The sequence below is a fragment of the Neophocaena asiaeorientalis genome, unplaced genomic scaffold (genome assembly GCF_003031525.2).
Source record: "Neophocaena asiaeorientalis asiaeorientalis breed wild unplaced genomic scaffold, Neophocaena_asiaeorientalis_V1.1 scaffold923, whole genome shotgun sequence".
Classification (NCBI taxonomy): Eukaryota; Metazoa; Chordata; class Mammalia; order Artiodactyla; family Phocoenidae; genus Neophocaena; species Neophocaena asiaeorientalis.
This window is the reverse complement of record NW_020172469.1, coordinates 4,036-11,571: the sequence shown is the minus strand read 5'-3', so window position 1 is coordinate 11,571 and position 7,536 is coordinate 4,036. Positions and strand designations below refer to the sequence as shown.

Genomic DNA, 7,536 nt, shown 5'->3' with positions numbered 1-7,536 from the left:
GAGATGAGAAACGAATTTACTTAATAACATTGAGATGAGGATATTGCATATGATGTAGGAATCACCCATACATTTCAATTGCTTGCATGGGGTCTTTCAGATTGGAAAGCAGGCTTATGAAAGAAATGATCCATGAAAAGATTTTCTCCAGATGTTTCAGGAACCCATGAATTTGATGAAAGTGGTTTGAGGAAAGGGTGGGTTTTGCACTTGATGTAGTTAAAAACAATGAAAAATAAGTGAAGGAAAGAGGAATAAATTGATTTCTTAGAAGATACGAATTTGGGATGGATGTAGCTTCTTGGGAGAGAACATGAATCAGAGCAAACTAAATGCGGTTGAAATCCATCTCACAACAGTTCTACGTGTATCGATATGGAGACATGATTAGGAAAACTTATCAGATGGTAACTCCATTTCTTCAGGAGGAAGAAAATTACTACTTAGGGAGTATTATAAAAGAAAGCCAAAAGATTTGTAAGCAAATCAGAAAAAGACAAGCGGAAATGAGTGGAAAGAAGACAGACCTCAAAGTAATATACAAAGAGCTCATGAAAATGTCCCATAAACCAGATGTGGAGCTGCTCCAGGTAAGAACTGAGGACTGAAAATATTTTCTCTGAAGCTCACACCTTCAATGACCATTAAATGGTACCAGGGGGATATTTATTCATCTCTTGCATCCTAAGGTGGGAGTCTCTCCTAGTTGGAAATATTATAGATGAAATGCAACTCATCCAAACCATGATTGAGCAAGCTTTACAGAATTGTTATTATGGAGACTCCCCAGGAATATTCCCTTCTCAAAATCTCCTTTTGTAGCTTGCTTCTGTCAAAACCAGAAAGGAACAACTTATGTAGTGTCATTCCGTTTTTTGATCTCCAGCTGGGCAATGGGAGAAACTTGGCAAAAGCTCATATATTTCCACCTCTTGTTGGGATATCCTAGGTTTGGAGTTGCCTCTTTGGAGGGGCATATTACCCTTTTGGACAAGCCCTAGGAAAGACGAATTTACAGAGAGCTGAGGGTTGCAGCAATGCACAATCACTACCTTTGTCCTTTCTCTCTCTCTCACTCTCTCTCTCGCTCTCTCTTGCTCGCTCGCTCTTTCTCTTTCACCCTCAGGTTTGTTAATTTATTAAGAATTTAGATTCTTGCAACACATCGTGCCAGAATTTTCTTTAGGGAGAAAAAGGAAAATGGATTTTCCAGACTGTTTTCTTGTGGTGGTGATTAGATGTCTTCTGATGTTTTCCCCAAACCAAATCCTGGTTGGCTATTTATGAAGAAGTCTAATCTTATATTTTTTCATTTTATTTTTGACAGGAATTGGGAGACAAACTGAAATGGTAAGTCTAATCTTGTGATGCTGACCAGGGCGCTGTGAAAGAGATCAAGCTGCATTTAACAAAGGGAACACATAACTTACTAGATAATACTACATTGCTTGTGTGTGCTTGTGTGGTGCCTGTTTTGCTGAGTATGATTTCCTGTTCCGTTTGAATCAGAACTGAGCATCAGAAGTTTGCTCCTGTGGCTTAGAGATGTATGTGCTGTAGAGCTCAATGCAGAAGTTTCTAAAAGGCCAGTTTTTTTCTGATTTAAATTTCAAAATCATAAACACACTGAAGTGCAAGGACTAGTACTTCCCAGGCATTAGGTGAGAGGCAAGTGTCTCTGATAAATGGGGGTGAAATCACGTCGTGAATTAAAGTAAGAAAAAATTTCCTAAGAAAGGCATGATCCCATCCCATGATTGTGGAGAAAAGGATTTTGATAAGAGAGTTGAGCTGAAGGATGCTGACTTTTTCTTAAAGGCTGTGGTTAAGAAGTCCTGGCCAGCAGAAAGTTTAACCGCGTCTTCCTCCTGACAGGAGCGAGTCAGCACAGCTGCACATGCCTCAGCCTCTGCTGCCGGAACTCCGTGCACGACCCATCACTGGGCTGATGGACTGGCTCAACCGCTTCCGAGGTGAGTGTCACCCCATCGGTGTGTCCACCCTGCAAGGTTCTTCAATAATGTTTCCACAGACAATCTTTCCCTCTTCATCTCTCACCTTGTACAGAACAGTCTGCAAATAGGCATGTATAGACATGTGTAGTCACAGAGTCATTAAAATCCTTACAAAATACATGCAGGCTGGTGCAGGGATAGATGTGATTCAGGCCTTATAACTTACTTATAAATTTGATAAATAATTTCTATAATGAAAAAAAGGGCATGCTCCAAAAATGGCTCCTTGAGCCCTAGAAATAGCATCACATACAATGTCAGTTGTTCACTGAATTCTAGAAAACGGGTTATTAATCCAGGATATTCCAATTTCAGGGTCTAAGTGCAGTTACTTAGAGGTCAAAAACATTTTTGCTTGAAAGTTTCTTGGCAATTGAATGTATGATGTGATTTTTTCCATTGACATAATCAGAAAAAAATATATAAGCCACAAAAATTAGATGCAGAAACCAGGATTTGTGAACAACAACAAGGAACCAAATCGGTGGTTGATGAGCCACATAGAGCTTCACGATCAACCTAACTCTGGAGGATAACGTAGCAGGAAGTGGAAGACTAGGCCCCACGTTGGAACCACATATCAAAGGTGGAAATTCCTACAAGGAAACCACTTTTAAGAAGCCATCCTTAGGCTTTGTTTCTGCAGTGTCCATTTGCTAACTTAACTGAGATGCTAGAATAATCACCAGTTCTCTACTCTACAATGTATTTTTTTTTCCCTGAGCAGTGGTAGTGGAGGTGGAGGTGAGTTATATTGTCATGGTCTTGGAGGTGATCAGTGCCCGGTGTCCAGTCTTTTAGCTGTCAGGAAAAGTACCCAGCCAGAAGTAGCCATGACCTCCCTATCCTGTATAATCTCTGAAGTTTTAGGAAGTGTTTTCCATGGTAACTAGTTATCCGTTTCCTCAGCAGATATCCCGGCAAGATTTGAATCCAATGTTTCCAGTTAGAACTGCACTTCTTATAATCTTAAGGAGTTTTTTTTGTGTTTTTTTTCTCCCAGTGAGACCCTAGGTGGACCTTCTTCTCTCATAGACATAATTTTATTTTTAACATTGATTTTGACTGGAGTATTCTCTCATCTCTCCACAGTAACAATTTCATTCCATAATGAAGTAAGCAGCCAGCACATCAGGCTGTTTGATGATGCAAGAAGTTTGAAGTATGAGCGTGACAGCCTCTATGTGTCTTTGGATGGCAGAACATCGCAGTATTTTGCTGCATGGGGATCCCGGGGCTTCACCTCTGGCAAACAGTACTGGGAGGTGGATGTGGACAGCTCTTGGGACTGGGCTGTAGGCGTGTGTAAGGATTCCTGGACAAGGAAGGATGACAGCATACTGAAGGAATCCAACAGGGACAACTTTCTCCTTGTGTGTGTGAAGGAGGGTCATCATTACCGTCTCTGGACCACCATCCCGAACACTCCTCTGTACATAGAGAAACCTCAGGGCAGGGTTGGCGTGTTCCTTGATTTTGACAGCGGGAGTATGGGTTTTGTGGACGTTGCCAGGCGCTCCCTCCTTTGGAGGTACGAGGATGGCTTGTTCACTTTCGCTGTCAGGCCTTTCATTTGCACTGGCCACACGTGAGCAGGGCTAAGTCAGGACCTGGACTGAATGCTCAGGACTCCTTCTCTGAGGGAACCCTTCTCAGCTGCAGCAAATCAAGGTAACTTCATTGTCTTTAGGCTCTTTCTACTGCAATGGAACCTCCTTTTATTGCTATTTGTTATAAAGACCGTGTCAAATGCAAATTTTGTTTGTGTCTTCCATCTTCCTGACAAAAAAGCTTGCCTTACAGACATTTGTCTGGAATATGTGACGTGGCTGTTCACCTGTGTTGTGAGCTTGCTCAACTCACCGAAGTGTGGGCGTGTGCTTCCCACTTCCTGATACCAGTACAGGAACCCAGGGCTTACACAGCATGGACAGACGTGGTCACCAACCAGACCCACGTCAGCCCCCAACTTTCTCCTCCTTCCTCATGATCTACTCTGTCCTACACATCAATTCACCCTCAGGGTGAAAACCGATTTGACAGAGAAATCTCCACTGACCCTGGAGACGGGGTAAGTCTTCTTTTCTTAGAGAACCCAGAATTTGCAGGTCCTTTTCTTTTACAATAATATAAGGGAAAAGACCTAAAGAAAGGAAGTGCCTCATGAGGGGCACTGAACAAATCTTTGCCTGAATAAATTAATAAATAGAGAAAACAATTATCTTATTGGAAAGGAGATTTGCAATAAAACTTAGGGACTAGAATCTAAAAGTTTAAATTTTCAGGATTTGAAGGTGGATGTCAAAAACTGATTAGATTACACACATTGAGCTTGAGCCCAGTTGATTTTTAATTATCTCGGAAAAGTGCATCTGTGTGTTGGAGGCTCTGTTAGTATAGATACTAGAAGTGTGAGGGTGATTGTGTTTATTGCAATCATGGTGGTCTTATGTTATTGTTTTATATTATTTTAATTTAACTTAGGATCATCACCTAGGCCACGAAGGATGAGATGTTAGGACAGGGAACATTGTCTGTTCCCATTTTACCATCATACAATAGAGCATTGGTTTTTTATTTAAATGTTGCTGCCCCACACTGAATTGTATATTCACCATTGTAATTCCACCACTAAATCTACTTCCTGAATATATTATGATAAGTTTATCAATACTGGTTAATCAAATTTACTATCCAGCTTACGTTATAAAACTTACTGCATCCTAGGGCTTCCCTGGTGGCGCAGTGGTTGAGAGTCCGCCTGCTGATGCAGGGGCCTCAGGTTCGTGCCCCGGTCCAGGAAGATCCCACGTGCCGTGGAGCGGCTGGGCCCGTGAGCCATGGCCGCTGAGCCTGCGCGTCCAGAGCCTGTGCTCCGCAACAGGAGAGGCCACAACAGTGAGAGGCCCACGTACCACACACACACACAATATATGTATATATGTATGTATGTATATATATATATATATATATATATAGGACATTACAAACCCATTAAAAGAAGTATGCCAAACATGCTTATTAAAAACCCTTTAAGGAAACAAAGACAACACAACCAACAAATTTACTCACTGTGCCCAGTGGCCCTTTCCGATTTCCCTGCCTGCGTTCCCAATAACTGGAACTGGGTGTGCTTACCCCAGGGTGAGGACCCTGGCCTCACCCACGGGCAACTGTGAGGACCCAACAAGGGAAGGCAGCTATGCGTCTGTGAGGGAACCTGGAACCCCTGGACCAGCGCCTCCAGAACCTTAGACCCTGAGGGCCCCACTGCCGATAGGACGAAGTGGGAGGTGCACACGAGGGGTCTGACCAGCTTTCAATAATTTACCTGCCAACAGGAATCTTTCTGCTACTCCCTCGCACCCCTGTGTGCTTAAAGTTTGGACTTTTATTTATCTGTTTTTTCTAAACACTTAGCTGCATAACACTAGCTGTAATGTCTCCCTGGGGCCTTCCTTGCTGCCTGTCTTAAGTTCTTATGATTGAGAAACTGTGAGGCTCTGAATTTGGACTCACAGGAAGGTATTTACAACAGCTTTATGTAATGGAAAGATGCTGCAGTGAAGGGGAGGTTCAAAGCCCGCACACACACATGCATGCACGTACACACGGGTTGGCTTCCATAAAGCTAGAGTGGAATATTAAATATCAAGTACTGAATTTTTAACTGTACACTTAAGAACTTATCCTTAACTTTACATATACATAGATAACAGAGTGGTCACTAAAAGCACCTTAACATCAGGACAGATGGTAAGTTTTGAGGTTCTTCTTTCAACTGTTCTATGTACAAAATGCCCTAGAAGCAAAGAAAGGCTTCAAGAAATACGCAGAGACAAACATGATGTAAAGTGCGACTGGCCTCCTCATAGCGTCCCTGGAAGATGAAGAGCCTAAGCACTTGGAAAGCTGCCGTTAGCAGGCAGTGCGAGCTGACAGGGAAGCTGTGGTCTGCACTGATCCTCTCCGACAAACTGAATAGTACCTCTTGGTGTCTACTTCCTTCCCTTATATACACACTCACCAGGTTGGTCACCATGAAGGCCCACAGCTCCTGGTGACTGGTGAGCCGCAAAGCTGTGGTGAACTGGGCTTTAGCGCTGTCCATGCAGTTGACAGAGACACAATACAAGCCCGGCAGTGTATGCTGAGTGGTTGGAGCAGAGCCAGGGGTGTTGCTGGCACAGCTGACAGACCTGGGAGATCTCCTGCAGTGCAGTGGCCTTATGTCCTGTCACGAGCCTGCACGTGATGATGTGCTCAAGCAGGATTACTTGGAAGGAGGACAGGATGGGGCTGCAGTAGAGCACCTGGAGCTTCTCCAGCTACATGAGGGCCTTGTCTGTGGACTTCTGCACTTTCTCTAAGTAGCCGGCTTGCATGGAGTGCATCACAGTCACCAGGTAGACAAGCAAACACATGTGCTCCTTGGGCAGCCAGTGGAAGAGGTTGGCGTGGTTGCTGGGCACTGTCTTCTCATGTGCAGTATGGAGATGGTGTGGATGCACTGCGACAGCTGCTTCGGGCACCGCTTCACGTGCTTTACCTGACCAGCACCCAGGTAGTGGGTAACCTGGAGCACCAGGAAGAAGACACACAGAGACTCCTTCTGGATGGGGTTCCCATGCCAGTTCTCAACTATCTGTCCACAGAGAGTCAGCAATGGGTGGACTTCCTGCAACTTACGCTCCATCAGCTGCAGCATCCCTTTGCTGAGCAGGACCAGTGGCCGTGTGTACTCAGATCCCACCACCCGGAGGGTTCCCAGCCTCCACACCCAGGAGGTCGCAGGATGACACCAAGTCCTCTTGGTCCTTGGGCCTCTTTTGTCTTTGGGGAAGAGGAATAAACTCCTGATTTCCTTGCCTCAGAAAAAGTGAACTCAGATATCCCAGAAGCCTTCCAGAAAGAGCTCACCTGCCTCGTGTGCCTGAATTACCTTCTAGACCCAGTCACCATAGGCTGTGGACACAGCTTCTGTAGGTCCTGTCTCTGTCTTTTCTGGGGGCAAGCTGAAGACCCTGCCAGTTGCCCAGTGTGCAGGCAACGATCAGAGCAGACAAACCTCAAAACCAATTTTCTTCTGAAGAATCTGGTGTCCCTTGCCAGAAAAGCAAATCTCGGGCGGTTCCTGAACTCTGAGGGACATATGTGTGGGACCCATAAGGAGACAAAGAAGATCTTCTGTGAAGCCAACAAGAGCTTGCTCTGTTTGATCTGCTCTCAAGGTCAGGAGCACAGGGCTCACAGACACCGTTCCACTGAAGAGGCTGCTGAGGAATACTGGGTGAGTGATGTCTGTGCGAGCACTTAGAGAGCTGGAGGATGGTACAGCCAAGAGATTAAAAGGATATTACAATCAGGACTTCCCTGGTGGCACAGTGGTTAAGACGCCATGCTCCCAATAAAGGGGGCCCAGGTTCAATCCCTGGTCAAAGAACTAGATCCCACATGCATGCAAAGAGTGCACATGCCAGAACTAAGGAGCCAGCGAACCACAACTAAGACCTGTCACAAC

General features: G+C 44.7%; 1 pseudogene; it reads right to left on the bottom strand.

Moving 5' to 3' along the window:
• Nucleotides 1-5,817: 5,817 nt before the first annotated feature.
• LOC112395088 (MAU2 chromatid cohesion factor homolog pseudogene) lies at nucleotides 5,818-6,848 on the bottom strand (annotated as a pseudogene).
• Nucleotides 6,849-7,536: the final 688 nt, after the last annotated feature.